Genomic DNA, 23300 nt, shown 5'->3' with positions numbered 1-23300 from the left:
GACATCACACATCCCTGTCGCAGCCCCACTCTCACGGGAAACCAATCACTCACAGCATTTCCCACTCTTACACACGCTCTACTATTTACATAAAAACTTTTCACCCCTTTCAGTAACCTACCATCAAGTCCATACAATCTTAAAACAGTCCACAAAGCCTCCCTATCAATTCTATCATACGCTTTCTCTAAATCCATAAATGCCCAAAACACATCCTTGCCTTTCGCTAAATACTTTTCACACACTTGTCTCAGCAAACACCTGATCAACGCATCCCCTCCCTCTCCTAAAGCCACACTGCTCATCACCAATCACTCCCTCTGTACCCTCTCTAACTCTCATAATTAACACTCTACTATACACCTTACCTACAACACTCAACAGACTTATACCCCTAAAGCTAGTACATTCATACTTATCACCCTTGCCTTTATACAACGGGACCACACAAGCACTTGCCCAGTCAATTGGCACCATACCTTTCTCAAAGCACACATTCAACAATCTTACTAACCAGTCAACAATAGTCACTCCACCACCCTTCAGGCATTCCACAGCACACCCATCCATACCTGCAGCTTTCCCTGTTTTCATCTCCTTTACTGCCTTCTCCAAGTTCCTCTTTCGTGATCAAAGAATCATTCAACTCTCCCAACACATATATTCCTTGCACCCTTCCATCCGCCACAATCTCAGCCACCCTTTCCTCCTCTACATTTAACAATGTTTCAAAATACTCTGCCCATCTCTTCCTTACTGCATCCATCTCAATTAACATCCTTCCATCCTCTGCTTTTACTCATTCTTCCTTCCCAGACTCTCCCTTTCGCACCCTTTTCACCTCCTTCCAGAACATTTTCTTATTCTGTTGAAAATTCTCTGTCAGCCGCCTACCCCACCTCTCATCTGCTGCCACTTTAGCATCACGCACAGCCCTTCTCACTCTATTCCTCTTCTCTTTATACCTTTCGTATGACATCTCATCCTTCCTCTTCAGCCACACTTCATATTATGCACGTCTCTTCTCAGCCACAGCCATACTTACTTCCTCGCACCACCAGTCACTTCCTTTTCTTACACCACCACCCACACGTCTCACACCACACACCTCTTCTGCATGCCCCACCACAGCACTCTTAAACAACTGCCATTCCTCCTCCACGCTGCCATTTTCCCGATCTTTCACTGCGTTCCACTCATCTTTCAATTTCTCCTGATACTCTATCTTTTTCTCTCTTTTATCCAACTCACTCACTTTCAAAACCTCCCTGCCACACCTAACCCTCCTAGCTCTCACCCAACTCTTACCTACTCTTAACTTTCCCTCCACGAGGTAGTGGTCAGACATACCTCCACTCTCCCCTCTCAGAACTCTCACATCCAACAATCTTCCTATTACATTCCTAGACACAACCACATAGTCCATCAAAGCTCTATCAACAACCCTTCCACCCTCTTGTCTCACCCATGTATACTTATAAATATCTTTCTTCTCAAACAGCGTATTCCCAATCACCATCTCTCGCTCAACACACATCGCTATCATTCGCTCCCCATTTTCATTTCTTCCAGGCACACCATGCATACCAACTATGCCTTCAACTGCTACATTTCCCACTCTAGCATTCAAATCTCCCATCAATACCACATTCACATTCGCTCCAAAACTCTGCAGACACTCATCAACATCATTCCAGAAAGACTCCCTCTCTTGTTCATCCCTTTCACTACCAGGCCCATATGCACTCACAAACACCCACAACTCACATTCAAAGTTCGCTTTCACCCACATCAGTCTCGATGACACCTCCTTCCATTCAATCACACATTGCTGTACTTCCGGACTCACTAACAAGGCCACACCTTCTCTTGCCCTTCCTCTATCAACACCTGACAATCTTCCATTCACACTTCCAAACATAGACTCCCCCTTCCCTTTCATCTTCGTTTCACTCAAAGCTAACACATCCAACTTTCTTCTCACAAACATTCTCCCAATCTCCTCCCTTTTAGCCTCAATCGTACTACATCCACGCACATTCATAGACCCAATCTTCAGGGTACGGGGATAACTCCATCCCCCATCCCTTTCTCTGGCCTGTCTCTTTTTAGGAACTAAAAAACAGAGGAGGGGGTCCCTAGTCCTCTCACCCCGCCCATTTTAGTCGCCTTTTACGACACGCAGGGAATACGGTGGCAGTATTCTTCCTAACACAAACTGGCCACAGAGTAGTAGTACCACCCCATAGTGCGGCCAGGTTGTGTCCCCCCCCCCTCCACTGCAGGTCCGGCCTATCCCGACCGAAATCGGGACGATACAGGCAATGTATCTCTACGAAGTGGCTTAAGCTGTCAGATTATGTAGGGTGAGAAGTGCTTGCAAGTGTAATTGTAGTGTTGGAGTGGCTTTGGATGTGTGTGTAGTCTGTGAACCAAGTGTAACCGGCCAGCGCAAGCCAATTGGGTGCAAGCATACTTTATAGTATGCGACACTGGTTCAACCACAGCACCCCTTGTGCTCGCCAATGCAGTACATGGCCGGGTGAACACTCCCAAAGTTTATTACCCTGGCGGGGCGCGAACACTCGTTCTTGAGTGCACGATAACGCACACTTTACCACTGTACCACAGGGGCACCATATATATATATATATATATATATATATATATATATATATATATATATATATATATATATATATATATTAATATAATCCTGTGTTGCCCCATGAGGACCGTAGGAGCCCAGGGCTAGGCAAGTTGGTCCTGACATTTGAAATAAAAGTGACCAGCTTCTCTCATCCTTGAGTGGCGTTACGTGAGCAATAAACCCCATCCACCCCTTGGATAGAAACCAGCAAACGCTCAATCCGATTGGAGCGCCTTAATTGCCCATTAAACAACCAGGCGCCATAATTTGGTTACGTGGGTACCTCCCAGCATAGTAAATGGTTTCCTGGTGTACAGGAAACCATTTGGCTTGTCAGTGCAGAGTCACCCATAGGCAGAAGAAGTGGAAAGAATGAAGGAAAGCCAGAAGAGAGAGTGTAAAGTCACGCGTAGGCAGAAGGAAGAGGAAAGAATGAAGCAAGTAAAAATAGAAGAGGAAGGAAGGAAGGATGAGAGGAAAGGACAGTCACCCGAGGGCAGCACTACATCTAGTGCGTGGATTGTGAGCGCCCCCACCTACAATATATATATATATATATATATATATATATATATATATATATATATATCCAGTCTTTTGTTGAAGCTGAGAATGACAATGATGGCGATGAGGGAAAGTGATAAATTTAACGACCATGAAAATAGTGATGATGATGATGATTTCGATGATGATAACGGCAGTAAACGAAAAATGAAAAATTGCAAACTGAACAAGTCTGACGAAGAAGATGATATTGATGGTAACAAGTCCAGCGATGATGACGATAACCAAGGCGATATCCAAGCTAGCTCTCACCTTGTTCTCTTCCCCAAAAAAAAAAAAAAAAAAAAAAAAAAAGTATAAGCACCATCAGGTATAATAAATCCTATCCTACTGTGTTCTTTCCATGACCTTTATCGTGATCAGGTGGTGGCATTTTTTAAAAGAATAACGCTCTCTCTCTCTCTCTCTCTCTCTCTCTCTTCCAGGCGGTGGTCGTAGGCGGGATTTGAGCTTTTTTCACTTAAGTTGTCTAGCTGCTCGCCTTGTGTTTGTCTACGAATGTCTTCATCAGTTATACAGACACACATATGCACACGGAAATTCAGGACACATATGAACACAAACTCAGATGCATATACTTAGAGACGCCATGTGTGGGGGAGGGAGGGGGCAGTCATTTTGTGTGTGTGTGTGTGTGTGTGTGTGTGTGTGTGTGTGTGTGTGTGTCAGCTAGCAGGATGTTAGAATTCAAGAATTTCTCTTAAATTTTCATTCCCTCTTAAAGCTCTTGCATTAACTGTAAAAATGACATACATTTCCACGAGAAGCTATAAAGTTATTAGGAGTTTCTAAATTATATTAATTAACTGATGACTCCGGAAAACTTAGAAATTTTGCACTACTACCAAACACTTTCAATCTGGCAGTGCCAGATGACAATATTCGGCTTAGGGGTAGCCTCTCGCAGTGTTTGTGCTAAAAGCAGTGTCCCCTGAAATATGTGTAAGGCAGGTGATTGGATTAATCATGGAGGCGGAAAGTTCAATATAAATATTTCACGCTTGTCACACTTAATTATTAGTATTAAAGAAGAGGGAAATACACGGAGAGCGAGTTAAGAGGGGCTGTGGAAGATGAAGGTAAAATGGATGATGTATTATGATACTGGAGATGAGACTGGGAACATGGGATTCAATAAGAAGCGTAGGGTAAAATACTGAGGTATTTAGGGAAGGGAGACTAAAAGGAGGAAAGGTTGAGGGAGTAGAGTTTGTTATTTGACAGGCTGTGATGAAGGTATCAGTCTTATGACTTCAACATGAGATAAGCAAACGAAGAAGGCTTCTATCTACATGCATGTCACTGCAGTCGGGGATCGCAGGATAACGAGAGGAGGACCATTATACACCATAAAAAAAGCTTTCAATAAAAATGTTTATGCACTGATGAACCAAAATACATTTCACGCTATTTTGCGTATAATACAGAACAAATATCGAATTAGTATTAAATGCATCGCGAAAGTTATCTTGAGCCAGTATCCTCCTGATGTGGATTTCTGAATATATGTATATATATATATATATATATATATATATATATATATATATATATATATATATATATATATATATATATATATATTGTTACATAGCCTATGATTTCATCATCCTTTGTATAATTCTAACGAACAGTATGCTGCATGTTTGATCACGATTCGCCTCGTGGCTTCCATAGTGACCAAGCTTCCGTGTTCTACTTCACTCCCCCCTTCTTCTCCCTTATAGTAGAGTAAGTCGTTCTTTCTGTTGTTCAGAGCAGGAGTGTCAACTCTTTGTCCCCTATGGCTTCATTTGCGCGTCCTTCTTACAAGTTGTATCGAGCTCTGCCGGCCCCTATATAATGAGCTCAGTCTCTGCATTAATTGCCACTTAGATCTACTCCTCATTTTGTTCACATCTCTGTCCTCCCCTGTACAGTTGTTATTATCTTTGTGAATGCTTTGGAAGTCTCCAACCATCTAGCTGCTGTGTAATTTGAGTATAAGTGTTATTACATTCTTTTCTCGCACTGTATAGCATAAGGTGTTAATTCGTAGGCCTGGTAAGGTTTTTGTGATTCATGTGGAGTTTTTGATGTCAGCCATTATTAATAATATTTTGTATCTGTAATAATATATCTTGCATTAACTGAGCATTATCCGGTTTTCTCATTTTATCAGGGCTGATTTAGATAAATTTACTCTTGCTAATTTCGTGTTAATAGAGGCTATTGCAGTTAACCATATATTTAACCTGTTTTTTGCCATTACATTATCCTTATGAGTCCTGAATGTTTAGTTGTTAGTTTGACCATTAAACTTTACCTTGTACATTTACCTAACTCTTTTGTTTTGAACCTGGAACTTTGCGGGACAGTAGTGATTTTAGTATTCTCACTTGAAGTGTTCATTATCTCTCTCTGTTCCGTAACATAAATTTGGCAACCTCGCCAGGATATTCAGGATATTATCATAAGGATATATGGGGGTAAACATAACAGGGTCCCTAGTTCAGTAAGCAGGAATTCTATTTTTTCTTATTATACCCATCAAAAGGACAAGGGTAAAAAATAAGAACATTTCTGGAATGGAGACAGGGTAATCATAAATCATTGAATGCCTACTCCTTGTTCCCAATCTTTCACTTTCTAGCCGCTGGCTGCTTGCAAACAGGTTTGTTTGAAGCACGATCTGATCAACGAAGGCCTCACTGAAAAACAGGTGGAAAAAATCCAACCTGCTTGAATTACAGTGAATACCAGGTGCAATGCAGCCAGATCGCCCCTGCTCAGTGAAGGGGTGAATGAGGGGAGAAAAATCACTCCCATCCTCCCAATCCCACGACACAAATCCCTCGTCCCCATCACCGCCTTCGTCTGGGTGGGGAGGAGATCCTGGTTGGGGAGGTTGGGGAGAAGGAGTACGGAGGGCTTCCCCACTGTCACTCCTCTTCCCTCTGCCTTTACCCTTTCCCTTTCCCTTACCCTTACGGCCTTGAGGAACATTAGGGGGCTGTGGGGATGAAATAGTTTGATATTGGGGAGCAGAAGACGTGCTGGGGAGTGGTTCCTCCCCACCTTCCCCCTCCATTACCACACCACGTGCTCTCTCACGCAACCTTGCTCGACCACGTGTTAGGGGATATTGGGGAGCATTAGACGTGCTTTGGAGTGGTTCCTCCCCACCTTCCCCCTCCCTCACAACCCCACGTGATAAGGAACGCACCCGCACTGGCCCACGTGATCCACTCTGCCGCCTCACACTGCGTAGGGAGAGCAATGACTCACCCACCTCACTCTCACTTTCCCTAATCCCAGGAATGTCCATTTCACTCCCCACTCCCTCCACTTCACTTCCTACCGCCCCAAACAGAATGCTTGGCCCATACCTGCTTAGACGACGTGGTGTGCGCTCTGGGCCACGATGCGTAATCACCTCCCGCCCATACCACGTGGCAGCACGTCCCACGTCTCCGTCCTCGTCCTCGAATTCGGCTTCCAAGGCACGCTGGGGATAGGGATATGACATACCACGTGCCTTCTTTGCCTCCTGCCCCTCTCTAGCAGCACGGTAAGTCACGTACTGCCGTTTCCTTGGTGATGGAACTTCCTCGTCACTGCTGGTGGTTTCTTCCTCGTCTGGCTGCACATAATCTTTGTCCATCTCCTCGTCATCCAGTGGGGAATCACTGTCGCCGGTAAAGGTGTCCAGGGCGACTTGAATTTCGCTCTCTGAGAGACCTCTCTTAGCCATGTCTGAGCAGGACCGTGGCTACCAGGTGAGTGGATGAGCGGCGGGCTAGCGCGGGGTCGCCGAGTGTCCCCGCCTGGTGGCAGGTAGGGGAAGGTCAGGCGAGGGTACGTACCGCAAATCAAGCGCGAAATTTGAAAATTGTCGAAATTATGCACATTGCAATTGCACGACGTACTAGTACGTCACCGGGACTGGCAAATGCAAATCGTGGTGACGTACCCATACGTCGTCGGGACGGGGCGGGTTAATGACCTAGAGCAGCTTGTACAGCACCTTACCCATGTCCCTGATCGCGTTGGAGAGAGCTCCAACATCCTTGACCTCTTCCTTACAACTAACCCTTCTGCTTACACTGTTAATCTTTTCTCTCCATTGGGCTCCTACGATCACAACCTTATCACCTTAACCTGTCCTATCGTTCCGGCACAGCCTGTGGACCCTCCAAAAAAACGTTGTCTGTGGCACCTTGGAGCTGCGGATTGGGAGGCCCTCAGGCAGTACTTCCTTGATTTTCCCTGGAATGATTATTGCTTCCATGGCCGGGAGCCATCTGGGTGTGCCTTGAGCATTATGGAGGTTATTCCCTCGGGCATGAAAGCATACGTTCCCTTCTCACATCCTGTGACTTATGCAAGAAAGCCTTGGTTTAATCACGCTTGTTCTAATGCTCTCCGCCACAAGGAGAGGGCCTATATAAGACACTGGAGCCAACCCACCCCTGAATCACATCTTTTGTACGCTTCTGCCCAGAATCGTGCTAAGTCTGTTCTTCGCTCTGCTACAAATAATTTCATCCGTACTAAATGCTCTCAACTCTACAACTCGAATTCTTTCTGCTCCTTCTGGCACCTTGCCACAAACCTTCCTAACAACTGTACCTCATCATCCTTCCCTCCTCTTTTCTACTGTGATGGCTCTGTAGCTATTTCTTCTACTGATAAAGCAGATCTCTTTGCTCAGACTTTCTCCTCCAATTCCTCCTTAGATGATTCAGGTGCTGTTCCTCCATCACTTCCCCCCTCTGACTTCCTCATGGCTGGCATTAAAATTTCTTTAGCTGATGTATTTTCTGCCATCACAGGCCTCAATACTAATAAGGCATATGGGCCTGGCGGAGTCCCTCCTGTTGTTCTCAAGAACTGTGCTTCTGTGCATACACCCTGCCTAGGCAAACTCTTTTGCCTTTGTCTATCAACTGGTACCTTTCCTTTTTGCTGGAAGGGTGAGCATTCCCAACCCTCTAACTATCGTCCAATTGCTTTAACATCCTGTATCTCAAGTTTTCGAGTCAATGCTTAATAGAAAAAATTTAAAGCATCTTTCCTATCACAACCTTCTTTCTGATCATCAGAATGGGTTCCGTCAGGGATGCTCCACTGGCTATCTTCTCACTTACCTTTCTGACTCCTGGTCATCCTCCTTTAGGGATTTTGGCGAAAGCTTTGCCATTGCACTTGATATCTCAAAGGCTTTAGATCGATTTTGGCATAAATCTTTAATTTCCAAACTGCCCTCTTACGGTTTCTATCCTTCTATCTATGTCTTCATCTCTAGCTTCCTTTCTGGTCGTTCTATAGCTGCTGTTCTAGACGGCCATCGTTCTTCTCCTAGATCTATCAATAGTGGTGTTTCTCAGGGCTCTGTCCTATCACCAACTCTCTTCCTTTTCTTCATCAATGACCTTCTAAGCTGTACATCTAACCCTATCCACTCATATGCTGATGACTCCATCCTTCACTTTCCCATTCAGTTCCCGCAATGTCCATCTCAGCAGTTACTTCAACAAACAAGGGATGAGGCTATGGCACACCTAATGTCTGACTTGGCCCATATCTCTGACTGAGGTAAAAATAATCTGGTTGTTTTTAATGCATCAAAGACTCAGTTTATGCACATATCAACCCGACAAAATCTTCCACAGGTATGCCCACTAATGTTTAACAATATTCAGCTTAATCCTGCATCATCCTTGAACATGCTTGAGGTTTCATTTACTCGGGACGTATCTTGGAAAGATCATATTACATCTCTTGTAAAATCTGCTTCTAAGAGATTAGGTGTGCTAAGCCGACTCCATTCCTTCTTTACCCCTGGAGAATTGTTGACTCTATACAGGGGTTTTATCCGCCCCTGTGTGGAGTACAACTGTCATGTGTGGGGAGGCTCCCCACATACAGCTCTTTCCAATATGCTGAAGTCAAAGGCTTTTCTTCTCATTAACTCTCCCCCTCTTACTGACTCCCTTCAACCTCTGTCTCTTCGTCACACTGTTGCATCATTATCTCTTTTCTATCGCTACTTCAACAGTCACTCCTCCTCTGAACTGTCTGCATGCATTCCTCCACCTCTATGACAGGCACATAGCACCTGTCTAGCAGGAAACTCTCATCCCTTTTCTGTCCAACTCTCTTGTGCAAGAGTTAACCGTTACTCTCAGTCCTTCATTTATGCAACAGGTCAGCTCTGGAACTGTCTCCCTCTGTCTGTATTTCCTGCTTCCTATGACCCAGTATTTCATACGCAGTGTGTCCAGGCATCTCGAAGTGATCGGATCTTGAATTTGGCTCTCTTGTATTTTGTTTTTCTCTTAGAATGAACAATAATTGCGGGCTCTCAGCCTTTGGTTTCTTCTTCCTCGCATATATATATATATATATATATATATATATATATATATATATATATATATATATAATATATAATATATATATATATATATATATATATATATATATATATATATATATATATATATATATATATATATATATATATATATATATATATATATATATATATATTAGGATATTCCTTATTTTCGATGTGTGGAGCTCCCTTGTTTGTGCCTCCTGAAATTGTTCCATTGGTTTAAAACACGCCAGATATGGAGATTTTTTGGACCGAATAATCTATACAGGTCTCTGCCTCTTTCCAAAGTTCATAATCCTATACTCTATTGTCCACCTTTTTCATTACTTTCCATGTAACTATTGCTTTTTTCCTTGTTTTGCAGATGAATTCAAGGAAGTCCTTCAGTTTACTGAGATCAGTAGTGGATGACATGATAGTCTCAAAGCTGCCCTCATATCTGCAAGCTTTGGGGTACTTCCATTGAAAGAAGAAGCTGACATTCCGTGAGGCTCTCCATCAGTCTCTTCAGGCCGCGGTGGCTCTGTGGGACAAAGCAAACAATCTCGTCCAGCAGAGGCCTCATGCCATGAAGAAGCTGGAGGCTTTCTTTAATCCGCGCCATCCCGGCAACGTGAATTAACGTCCACACATGATGTGCAATCATGTCCCGGCGATGTGAATTAACACGGCAACATTGCAAGTTGCATAATTTGCACAATTTTCAATTTTCGCGAGTGATTTCGCGAGTGTTTTTTGGCACGTATACACGGGACACCTTCCTCTATTCCTCTACAAGATGCCAAGCAGGGACAATGCCTTACACAGCATAACCTCTCCCCCCCCTGCACGCCATTGTCTCGGCAATTCGCCTGTTACCAGTGACCTGGCCAATAAAGATATTCAGGCCCAGAGTGATTCCCCAATCGATGACAATGTGGAGGACAAAGTTTACATAGCATTAGAGGAAGAAACAGAAATGATGATCAGGTAATGTGGGAAAAAAAGGTCATAAATGGTAATGAGTTAGTGAGTGAAACAATGCTTACAATGCCTATATTACTGTTTGAAAACCAATATACTCTTGTACTACATATAAATTCGTACCAAGTAAATAAATAAATACTGTTTATGAGTGGACAAAATAGTTACCCTCCCATAGGTAAGGAGGAACTCGCACCTGGATCGAGTATTTTAAACCTCAGGTTAGCGATTTCTCTATGAATTTTCGATGTTTCTCACCAAAAGCGGATGTTTGAGCCAAAAAAAAAAAGGTCCAAAAATGTCAGGACTGGGGCGTACCACTGCCCAGAAAACGTCGGGATGGGGCGGGTTTACAAATGGACATGCTTGAAGAAGCATGCCTCCAGAACCAATGAGAGCCATAAAATCAAGGAGGCTGAGTTCATAGAGCGATTGGAAGATCTCTTCGATGTTGTGTTTGGGAACACCAAAAAGCTGGTCCGCTATTATGACACTGGGAGTTCCTTCAGCTTCAGAAACAGAAGGGTTGTCCTGGCTCAATGGATGGTGTGGCCACCATCCATCTTCGTCACACAAAGAACAAAACCGAGGGGACGGAAAATGAAGAGGTCAGGAAGAGAGAGCTAAGGCAATGATGGAGGCCATGATGAGTAGAGTTGTCCTGGTTTCATCCTCCTCCAGCAATGCTGATGAAAAAGAAGATGAGGAGGAGGAGCCACCCAAAGGAACCAGTGGAGGAGTCCCGTCCCCATTCAAAAGAAAGCGAGGCATGAAGAACATCATGACTCCTCAGCTGTCCACTGCCTTGGACCAGACCCAAATCGGCAACATTTTTCCTGGCCAGCAAAGCTGGAAGCTGCTCAAGAACTGAAGGAACATCTCTAGGAAGAATGTCCTTTGACATTGCACTGGAATGGCAAGATGTTTAAGGGCCTCACCTCTCACAAGCACTTCGACAGACTCCCAGTGATTGTCTTGGGACATTTTTTTTGTTTTTAATGCGAGGAAGAAGGAACCAAAGGCCTGCAATAACAGTTCCCTCCAAGAGAAAAACAAAATACAAGAGAGAGCCAAATTCAAGATCCATTCATTTCGAGATGCCTGGACACACTGCGTTTGAAAAACTGGAGATATAGGCAGCAGGAAATACAGATAGAGGGAGATAGTTCCAGAGTTGACCTGTTGCATAAATGAAGGACTGGGAGTAATGCTTAACTCTTGCATTAGAGAGTTGGACAGAAAAGGGATGAGAGTTTGCTGCTAGATGGGTGCTACACGCCCGTCGTAGAGGTGGAGGAATGCATGCACACAGTTCAGAGGAGCAGGGACCATCAAAGTAGCAATAGAAAAGAGATAAAGATGCAACAGTGTGGCGAAGAGACAGAGGTTGAAGGGAGTCAGTAAGAGGAGGAGAGTTAACCCGCCCCGTCCTGGAGACGTGAATTCACGTCCTCACATGATGTGCACTCATATCTCGGAGATGTAAATTAATGCGGCAACATTGCAAGGTCCCTAATTTGCACAATTTTCAATTTTTGCGAGTGATTTCGCGAGTGATTTTTGGCACGTATACACGGGACACCTTCCTCTATTCCTCTACAAGATGCCAAGCAGGGACAATGCCTTACACTGCATAACCTCTCCCCCCCCCCCCTGCACGCCATTGTCTCGGTAATTCACCTGTTACCAGAGACCTGGCCAATAAAGACATTCAGGCCCAGAGTGATTCCCCAACTGATGACAATGTGGAGGACAAAGTTTACATAGCATTAGAGGAAGAAACAGTCAGAAATGATGATCAGATAATGTGGGAAAAAAAGGTCATGAATGGTGATGAGTTAGTGAGTGAAACAATGCTTATAATGCCTATATTACTGTTTGAAAACCAATATACTCTTGTACTACATATAAATTCGTACCAAGTAAATAAATATTGTTTATGAGTGGATAAAATAGTTACCCTTCCACAGAACTCGTTTTCTTTGGTGCCAGCCTGTTAGAAAACCCAGTCAGGTAAGGAGGTACTCGTACCTGGATCGAGTATTTTAAACCTCAGGTGAGCGATTTCTCTATGAATTTTCGATGTTTCTCACCAAAAGCAAATGTTTGAGCCTAAGAAAAAAAGGTCCAAAAATGTCGGGACTGGGGTGTACCACTGCCCAGAAAACGTTGGGATGGGGCGGGTTAATGAGACGAAAAGCCTTTGACTCCACCCTATTGAGAAGAGCTGTATGTGGGGAGAGTTGTATTCCACACAGGGGTGGATAAAACCCCTGTATAGAGTCAACAATTGTGCAGGGGTAAAGAAAGAATGGAGTTGGCTTAGCTCACCCAATCTCTTGGAAGCAGAGTTTACACGAGATGTAATATGATCTTTCCAAGATAAGTCCTGAATAAATGAAACCCCAAGCATGTTCAAGGATGATGCAGGATTAAGCAGCTGCTCAAAGTCCACAAGAATCTATATTCAACTGGAGAAGCACAAGCTCAAGCTATCATGGAGTGCCTCAACGAGTGGAGGATTACAGAATGGGTGAAGGCAATGTGTTTTGACACAACAGCATCGAATACGGGTTAACCTGGAAGAGCCTGCACCCTCACTGAAACAAAAATGGGATGTCATCTCTTGTATTTGGCATGCAGACACCATGTTATAGACTTGCCGTTTGCAGCTGCCCTCGAAGCAATGCTGGGATCTGCCTCAGCTGGTCCAGAGGTGTTGCTCTTCAAGTGTTTTTGAGACCACTGGGCCTCCCTCGACCAAAACCAGCTCCAACCAGGGGAGAGAAATGAGACCACCAAAAAAGCAATTTCTAAGTCCTCAACTGAATTGACTCAGTTCACGGGATCTCAGATGCTTAAGCTACAGGATGACTATCAAGGACTTTTTGATCTGTCCATCGTCTTCATCGGAGGTGTTCCTGACAAAGACATGAAGTTCTGCATGCCAGGTGTCATGCATTGAGCTCTCTGGATGGCCAAAATGCTGTATGCTATCAACAAAGGCTGAGGAACAAGGGTTTCGAGATCTTTCTCTCTTTTCTGTCCTCGCTGACATCAAGGCTTGGACAACATCACTTCACATCAAAGCCCTACTCAATGACTGGACTCTTATGAGGATGCTGGTGCAATAAACACACAAGAAGATCACCAAGTTAACAAAGAAGTTTACTGCCCACCTATGGTACCTGTCCGAAGACGCATTTGGCTTTGATTTCATCGATGAGAGGATTAGGACAGATGTGAAGAGCTACATGGCAAAGGTGCTAGAAGATGAGGATGCTGATAAACCACGCAAGTGTCTTTGGCTTCCTGAGTCGATATTCCTCACTGACGACAGGCTTCATCAACTTGTGACAAGATATACAAAAGAAATCTTCACTAAGCTGGGACTACCAGTGGGGTTCCTGACCCAGTCACCCGACACTTGGTCATCCAACGAGTTTTTGAAGGCTAAGGCCATCGTTGCAGCTGTCTACGTTGTGAATAACAGGGCAGAACGGGCGGTGGCCCTCGTTCTGGAGCTCAGTAAGAAGCTGACAGTGGGGGAAGAGCAGCTCCAGTTCCTTCTCCAAGTTGTTGCAGACCACCGCCAGTCACCCCGTACTGACGAAGTCTGCCCTGCTCAAGAAGTGATTATCAGTCATTGAATATAATGATAACACCCTCACAGACCTTACACCTTGCACGCCTGTGCTGATACATGTGTATCTAGTGTGATTAGTGCTCACTGTATCGAATAGAATATAAATAAAGAAGTTCTCTCTCTTCTTAGGTTTACTTTGGCCCCATAATGTGCAGTAAGGGTTGTTTTATCAAGGTCATCCTCTTTACCAGGCGAGGGCGACCCCTAAATGAAGGCTGATTGGGGCCAAACTTTCAGTTTTCAGTTTTTGTGTTAAGTGGAACTACTACAGGAGACGCCAGCAGAGGAATTCCATCATTCTATTTGTGACCAACTAATAATGACTAATATATATATATATATATATATATATATATATATATATATATATATATATATATATATCGAGAGAGAGAGAGAGAGAGAGAGAGTAGCTGTAAAAGTCTGATCTTATCTCAGTCTTCCCTCATGTCCTCATTCCATATATATATATATATATATATATAGAGAGAGAGAGAGAGAGAGAGAGAGAGAGAGAGAGAGAGTAGCTGTAAAAGTCTGATCTTATCTCAGTCTTCCCTCATGTCCTCATTCCTCAGACACAACTAAAGGTCTCACTATCAGCACAGCAATTTTTTCCATCGCGAATAAAAGTACTTTTCAGTTCAGTAATATCGCAACATATGATCCAGCCAAAGAGCCAAGGTTGATGTTATTACTTGCAAATTTAAGCTTGCAGCAACTTTTATTAGGAATTTAAATATAGATGCCTGCCTAAGGGATGAAGTGATGAGAGGTGGAGAGAGAAGGGGATGTGGAATGAAAGGAGAGGTGCAGTGAGGGTAGATATGGAATTCGTGGAAAGCTGGACTCAGTGGAGACGTGAAATTAGTGGAGACGTGGAGTTAGTGGAGTGGTGGCATGAGTAATGAGGTGGCATTAATGAAGAGTTGGAGTCGTGCGGAGGTGGAATGAAGAGAGAGAGATGAAATAGGTGGAGAGGTAGAATGATCTGGAGGTGGAGTGAAGGGAGAGATGCAGTGAGGGAAGTGATGGAGTGGAGGGGAGGGGTCGAGTGAGTGTGAGGGTACGTAAGGAGTACCTAGTATGTAAGAAATACAGGTAACAGGAGGCCTGTTGGCTCATGGTGAGGTTATCTTTTGGAAAAAAGGACTAAATCTATTAAGATCCAACCATCGCACAAGGGAAAAGAATAGAAAAGAAGGCTCTTCCTCACCCATCACACCATCAGGTTAAATCGACAGAAGAAAGAAAAAGACATCATGCTTGGTAGAAAGAAGAAACATGACGATTTTGATACGAGAGGCAAAAGAGGAATTACTAAGCTCTAGGTAATATCTATTCTCCAGACCTGGGAATGAAAGAGCACAATAGCCGAATGTTCTCGTCTAGCAAATGTCCCATAGTCGTCAGCATACAATTCAACCTGGAAATAAACATAACTTAGTGACAGACTATAGACTCAAAATATTTGTCTCTCCGAATTAAAAAAGTATCAGTAGTTTTTGCACTAATTACTCTTGTGGGTCGCCTATTCCCTTTTCCATTACTTGAATATTGAAGTACTTTTTCCCCCTATCAGTGTTGCATCTCTTTTTTAGAGTTGCATTCCGTTATTTCTAGTCACATTATCATTGTGTACTATTGAACAAATTATCATATCCAATCGTCAGATCTGTTAAGAATTTTAAAAACATGTATTAGATCTTCTATGAGTCGTTGCTTTTTCAGCGAAAACATATTTGTTTCTTCAGTCGTTTTTCATAACGTAAGTTATGCAGCGATGGGATTATTATTTTGTTGCTCAGCAATGCACTCTCTTGAGTCTGTCCTCATCCATTATAAGATTCGGGGACCATTGCTGAGAACAGTATTCTAGGTGTTGTCTAAATGTTGAAGTATATAGATTAGATATTACCTCGGGCGTTTCGTGATCAAATTTCCTTAGCGATGTAGCCGAGCATTTTGTTTGCCTTGTTACAAGCTGCTACACACTGTGTTAAAGTTATTACTGGCAACAACACCTAAATTCTTTATCCTTTACTTTCGTCAGTAGGTATTGAGTGTGCAATACTCTTATTTAATGTATTTGTCTCCAAAGAGCATGACCTAAAATTTTTGTACACTAAATCTCATTTTCCATTTTTCACTCTAATGTATTAACAGATCCTGGCCGTTTTGTACAGATGCATAGTCTGCTTTCGTAATTAATTTGCCTTCAAACATCGGGTCACCGGCAAAAGTTGATAACATTGACACGGGTCTATTTTTAAGATAAATGAAATAGTGAAAAGAATTGGTCCTAGAACTGACCCTTGAGAAATTTCGCTTATTACTTTAAGCCGGTCTGATGATTCGCCATTTATCACTACACTCCTCTTGCAATTAGATAACCAGTCATCATTTCATATGCATAACTTGTTAGTGCTTAGTCTAAGACAGTGTACCTTATTAAAAGTTGTCTGGAAATCTAGGTATAGGACACCCGATGGTATTTTTCCGTCCCAGTTATCGTATATGCAAAAAAAAAAAAAAAAAAATCAAGCATAGGCCTACTTGTTAGACATGATCTATTCTTACAAAACTCGTGCTCATTTTCTGTTATAAGATCATTTTTATTAACCCTTAAACTTTTAATTTTTTTAATAACAGAACGGAGGAAGGAAAAACAAATGAGTAAATAAAAATAATCCATACACAAGATTACTGGTGTCCTCTGTTCACAAAATATCTGTAACAGTTAGATTTGAACAGTTGTGGGTTGAAATTTGGAGGAAAACAACTCTGGGGAAGCGAGTTCCATAGAGATGCAGTTCGGGGAATGAAAGAATTTCTGATAGGCAGAAGTTCTGCAATATGGCTGAGTGACATTCCAGTCATGAGCGCTACCAGATGCCCGTGTAGCACGAGGGAAGACATGGAGAGGTGGCACCATGGACGCAACTTTGTCTGAGCATTTGCCAAAAAAATATCTGTAAAATAATACAAAAGAGGCAACATTCCTTCTTACTTGCAGGGGAGGTAGTTTATATGTAATGGCAGGGTTGTTAATGATTCTAACAGCTTTGTTCTGAATTTTGTTTAGTTGTCTTAATGCAACCTCTCCACAACCATTCCACAAGGGTGAGCAATATTCAAGCTGAGAGCGCACATGACTCTTATAAATTATAGGTAACTGCTCATCGGCGAAAAAGTTACGGACTCTGTACAATAATCCAAGTTTCTTTGAGGCAGTTTTAGCAAGTGATCTGACATGAGAAGTCCAGCTGAGGGCACTGTTAAGTGAGACACCAAGAATTTCAATACTTTTGGAGATGGGAATATTAGTAGCACTGAAGGTAATGTACGAATCTGGCAATCTCTGTCTACCAGTAAACTGTATATATCTAGTTTTACTAGCATTAAAAGAGACAAGGTTGTTTTGTCCCCATTCACTGATTGTAGATAGATCTTGATTTATGGAGATGGCTGTACTGAGTTGAGAGGTAGAGATATTAGACTTTGTAAATGGATGTCTGAGAATGAATGAACTATGTAGTGTAGAGTCATCTGCATATGAGTAAGTGGGATTGTGGGTGACAGATAAGAGATCATTAATATGAACCAGAAATAGGGTTGGCGCCAGAGCCGATCCCTGCGGCACGCCGGCGTTAATTGAGTGGAAATTGGAATATACATCATCTACTTTTACTCTTATTTTCCTGTCACTAAGATATGAAGAAATCAAAGGAACAAAAGACGTTAGTCCATACCAAGGGAGTTTGGACAGGAGGGAACGGTGCCATACTCTGTTGAAAGCTTTAGAGATATCAAGAGCTACTGCATGAGTTTCTCCAAAAAGATCAATTGAGAGATGGATGGTATGAGTTAAGAGATTATGTCAATGGTGGATCTTTCGTGGCGAAAACTGTATTGTCTATCACTAATTAAGATGTTAGATTCAAGATGTTTAACAATGTGCTTATTAATTAAAATTTCAAATACCTTACCAAGAGAAGATGTGACAGCTATTGGTCTGTAATTGGAGGGGTCAGAACGAACTTCCTTTCTTCGGAACTGGGTGGATATTGGCTTCTTTCCATGAATTTGGGAATAAAGAAGTACGTACTCATAGTCTGAATAATTTGGCTAGGACAGAGGCAAGTTCCGGGAAACACTTTTTCAAAACAATTGGCTGAATTCCATCTGGGCCTGGAGCTTTGTTGGTAGGTAAATTGCCAAGGATGGACTTTACGTATCTTGTCTGTATTTTAAGTGGGGCAATTTCGGGAGAATCAAGTTCCAGTACTGGGACATTCTGGCTGGTATCGTCTATGGTAGAGTTTCTGGCAAAGGTACTGGCAAAGATATCTGCTTTCCCACGTGGGTCATTTGTAATGTTGCCATCTGAAGATATTAGTGGGGGAATGGAAGATGACTTGTTAAAGTTATTATTGAAAGAATTGAGAGATGACCAGAATATTCTATTGTCATTAGGGTTGTTAAGTAATTTGGATGCTTGCTTTTGAAGAAAGTTTGATTTAGATAGATTTAATACAGCTATTGTATGATTTCTAGTAATTTTAAATTGGGAGAGTGATTCAGATGTTTTTTATATTAAGTAAGAGTTATATGCTAATGACTTTTGGGCTGTTGCTCTGGCACAATTGCCATCAAACCATTTTAGAGAGTTCGATCTTTTAGTGAACTGTTGACTTGGTATGAATAAATCCATACCAGCCAGTATTAAGTCGCAAATGTGGGACTGGGTAGAATTGGGATCACTAGAGAAGAAAGACTGCCATGGAACATCAGCAAGATAATTTCTAAATCCATCCCAGTCTGCCCTGTCAAAGTGCCATCGGGTCACCCTGACAGGTTTCAGAACGGGGAGGTGTGGGAGGGTTAACTAATGAGGCTTTGATGAGATTGTGGTCAGAGGATCCAAGTGGTGACAGTACCTCTATCCTGTATTGATCTGGATTATTTGTCAAGAGTAAATCCAAGAGATGGGCATTATGGTCAGGATTATCAGGTATTCTGGTTGGTTGCTTTACCAGCTGGGTGAGATTAAACGATTCTGCAAACAGCTCGCACTCTAGACCAGCGTCGTAAGTCCGGTCAGAATGCAATAACCATTGAACATTGTGTATGTTAAAATCACCCAAAATGATAATTTCGGTGCCAAGGGCAAGGTCAAGGTTACTCAACTGAGTGGATATGGAATCAAATACACTGGGTTCCGAAGAAGCATTGGGGGAACGATAAACTACACAAATATATTTGGTAATGTTTTGACAATTTATATAATGAGTAATCAAAACTGGATGAAGTGAAGTTTAAAATAGTGTCAGCTGCATATTGGGATTTGATATAACAACAGGTGCCGCCCTTGTTACGGAAGTTTGTAAGGAGATGGTAACCGGGAAAACAAAGTGGAGATATATCGGTAGAGGGTGAGATTTGTTGTTCTGTGAGGAAAAGGGCCAAACTGATGCTTAATAATTTAATTATTCCGTCTGATCCATTCTACCTTAATCTCATGTAGCCAATTTATGACCTGGTGCTAATTCTTCATTTTTCACTCCGTCCTTCACTTTGTTCTTATCACCTTCAGAAGACTGAGTTCACCTTAGGATCGACGTCTTGCAGTGAAGGGGCTAATGGAGGCTACTGCTAATCCTTCCACTCCGAAGAAAAAAAAAATCTTTACATTATACAAAACCATACATACAGTACATGAAAAGAATTCATGAGAAAAGTAAAACATAGGAGTGAAAGGGTAAAATCGTCTGACGATGGCATGGGCACATAGAAAAATATAATCCTACTTAACCAGTTTATTGCACTACAGTATTCGCCCTGATCTGCATGAGAAAAAAAAAAAACGTCAAATATTATATGATTTATCCGTAGCCAAGATAAGAGAGAGAGAGAGAGAGAGAGAGAGAGAGAGAGAGAGAGATGAATTACTCGAGCTAGACCTAGATCGATCATATAGTCCCGCTAGGTGAAGGGTGAGCACTACCTCTTCCAGCATTGCAGCTACCCAGGAGGGTCGTGAACTCTCGACCCTTCAGTCTTGAGTCAGGTGCTCTACCACTGAGCCACATTGCCCCCAGAGAGAGAGAGAGAGAGAGAGAGAGAATTCCCTACAGAATCAGTCAACAAAAAAGTGTTCAAATGCCTATCATCATCATCATCATCATTTATGTACAGTACATAGGGATGATAGGACACAGAAGTATGACCAATTTACAATACAAAGAATGAGTACAACATAATGAGAATGGGCAGAGAATATGGGTCACATCTTCATTCACTGACTACTGACGCGTTCCCTAGAATTCTGCTCAGAGCCGAATATATTTTTTCGTGCCATGGAAAAAAAAAAGTTTACAGTATAGTAAATACTACACTGACCTAGGAACAAGGGTTCCGTAAACAAAAACTAAAATTCCTTTTTCCCCTGTTTTTTCGGTGTACATGCGAATATTTGCAAGCTCTGATACAAACACTATGTATTCATAAATCATGCATACTCACCGGGTCATGTATAAATGAAGGGTGTGAAGGGGAGAGGGAGTGAGATGGGATAGGGGAAGGGCGGGGATGAAGAGGATGAGAGGAGGGGGAGAGATGTTAGCGGTAAGGGAGAAAAGGGGATGGATATGATGATGGGGAATATAAAGAGATAAGTGAATGTTAGTAGAGAGGAGAGATGTGAAGGAAAACACGATGATGTTGATGATGATGTTAATATACTGTTTTGTAATATTCTCGTCAGGTGCAGGTCGGATGATTTTTAATTGCCTTATGATATTAGATTTGATTAGAAAGTCTCCTCATGGTCCTTCACTGCGATGGTGGCTTTGTAACTTTGATTTTTACCTCTGTTTTTTTTCTGAGATCACCATACACTTATTTTAGAGATAGCACTAGCAAAAGTCTCCAAAATCCCACCCATGTAATGACGTTCCTTCATCTTGTTCTGGTTTCCCCCCTGGCTGTTTATCTATTTACATTTTCAGGTACAAAAAATCAGCGTAATCTGAATATTATAGTCTAGCTTATGCACAGATAAAATAAATCTGTTATGGCCACAAGAGAATGAATGGAGACAGAATAAACGCACTCACTCTCATGCAACTCGCCTGCAGCTGAATATAATTGTCTGTTGTTAGTCCAGATACAATGTTAAAGTTGACACATTCGTGCGGGGTTAGGTTACTTTACATTCTTCTCGAGCCACCCACAGACTCATCTATTTTAGCTTACACCTGCCAGTCCACTTTTAAAACCAGCTGATACCGCCTTTGTCTTCCTAGTGTGGTGGTTTCGACTGTTCTGTCAGATTTTTGCCTCTTTTATTTTTCATTTAACATATTTGCTCTGATTACATATTTTAATTTCCATCTATACGGTGACATCTTTCTTTATTTTGTTATCTGCACCGTTTGATGATGATGCACTTGACTACCTTCGCCAAGGAGGTTATGTGTCATCCCGTGTTGGTTGGTTTGTTCGTCTGCCTGTCTGTTATCATCCCGTGTTGGTTTGTTTATTCGTTTGTCTGTCTGTTAACAGGATTACTCAAAAAGTTATGAACTGATTTTGATGAAATTTTGTGGATGGGCGGTCTATGGACCATGGAAGAAATTCTTAAATTTTGGGCCGGATTCGGACCAGGATCTGGAGTATCCCACAAAATATCTCCTAAAGTTCTCAGTGAAATTCAATTACATTTTGTGAAAAGGTGGGCCATAGACCAAGAAAGAATTTCTTAAATTTGGGGGAGGATCCAGATCTGGATCTGGATCCACGATTACTTAAATAGATATTAACGGATTTTGATAAAATTTTGTGGAAGGGTGAACCATGGGCCAAAGAAGAAATGATGTAAAATTGTAGGGTGGATCCGGATCCGAATCCGGTGTATCCCGCACAATGTCTCCAAAAGTTCTCAGTGAATTTCAATAAAATTTTGTGGAAAGGTGGGCTGTCGACCATGAAAAGAATTGATTAAATTTGGGGGAAGATCCGGATCCTTTTTAATATCAGTGACATTGGCAGAGGTGTACGCTCTCTGAGTGCTTTCTAGTTGTCATATTCTCGTTGCCACTGGACGATTTATACTTCTTCAGTTAGAGGGCTCGAAAACTGAGTATAATCATTTGGCTAAACTTTAAGCTGTACTACTGCAGATGACGGCTATTACACCCACCGAGATGGTGTATTTCTCAGTCTTTAGTGCCAACGCGTATGACTATGCAGACCAATTTGAATCCACAAATTTTGCCAGACAGCTGGCATATCAAGTCCAGGTTTGTTGGGAGAACTCTGTTTTGGTTGTGCCTCCATTGTCTATACTCTTCTCCGGCCAGGTTACGAGCTTCTTCGAGATGAATGGTTCATTCATTGCAGAGGGCTCGCCATTGTTTTCTGTCAGAGGCATTGGCTTCAATATCATTGATATGATGTTGCATTTTTTCAGAGTTGTCCTTATAATTATGATCTCTATATATTTTCTTCCGTCCCCATGGGTTGCAACATGCTGCACGGAGTTGGTCATACAGAACCTGGCGGCGAAGGTGCTGCTCAGGTATCCAGAATACCTGTCTGGCCCATCTAAGTTGCTCTTTAGCCAGCATGGTTTCTATGCTGGTTGACTTTGCCCGGTGGGGAATTTGTAAGTGAGGGACTTTATCTTCCCATGTGAGTCCATGGATGCTCTGTAAGCATCGGATGTGAAAAGACTCAAGTTGTTTGATGTGACACTGGTAAGAAGTCCAGGATTCAGCACTGTATAGGAGGGTGGAGCGGCATACAGCTGTATATACTGATACCTTCCTCTCGATTCTCAAGTTGGTGTTTTCATAGACTCTGGATCTGAGATGTCCAACAGAGGCTGCGGTATGGATGATTCGTGCAAGAACGTCTGCATCAATTTTATACTTTATTTGTGACCACATTCCCAAGACAGATAAAACTCTCCACCTGTTTTACATTTTCCTCATTTATCTGAAATGCAAGAAACTCTGCTGCGTTGTTTCTCTCAGATATTATTTGTTTGTTGAAATGATTTGGCAGTAACAATAAAATATACAGATAAATGC

The sequence above is a fragment of the Coenobita brevimanus genome, chromosome 77 (genome assembly GCF_032717465.1).
Source record: "Coenobita brevimanus isolate Jiangsu-jjx chromosome 77, ASM3271746v2, whole genome shotgun sequence".
Lineage (NCBI taxonomy): Eukaryota > Metazoa > Arthropoda > Malacostraca > Decapoda > Coenobitidae > Coenobita > Coenobita brevimanus.
Note: the sequence above shows the minus strand (reverse complement) of the source record.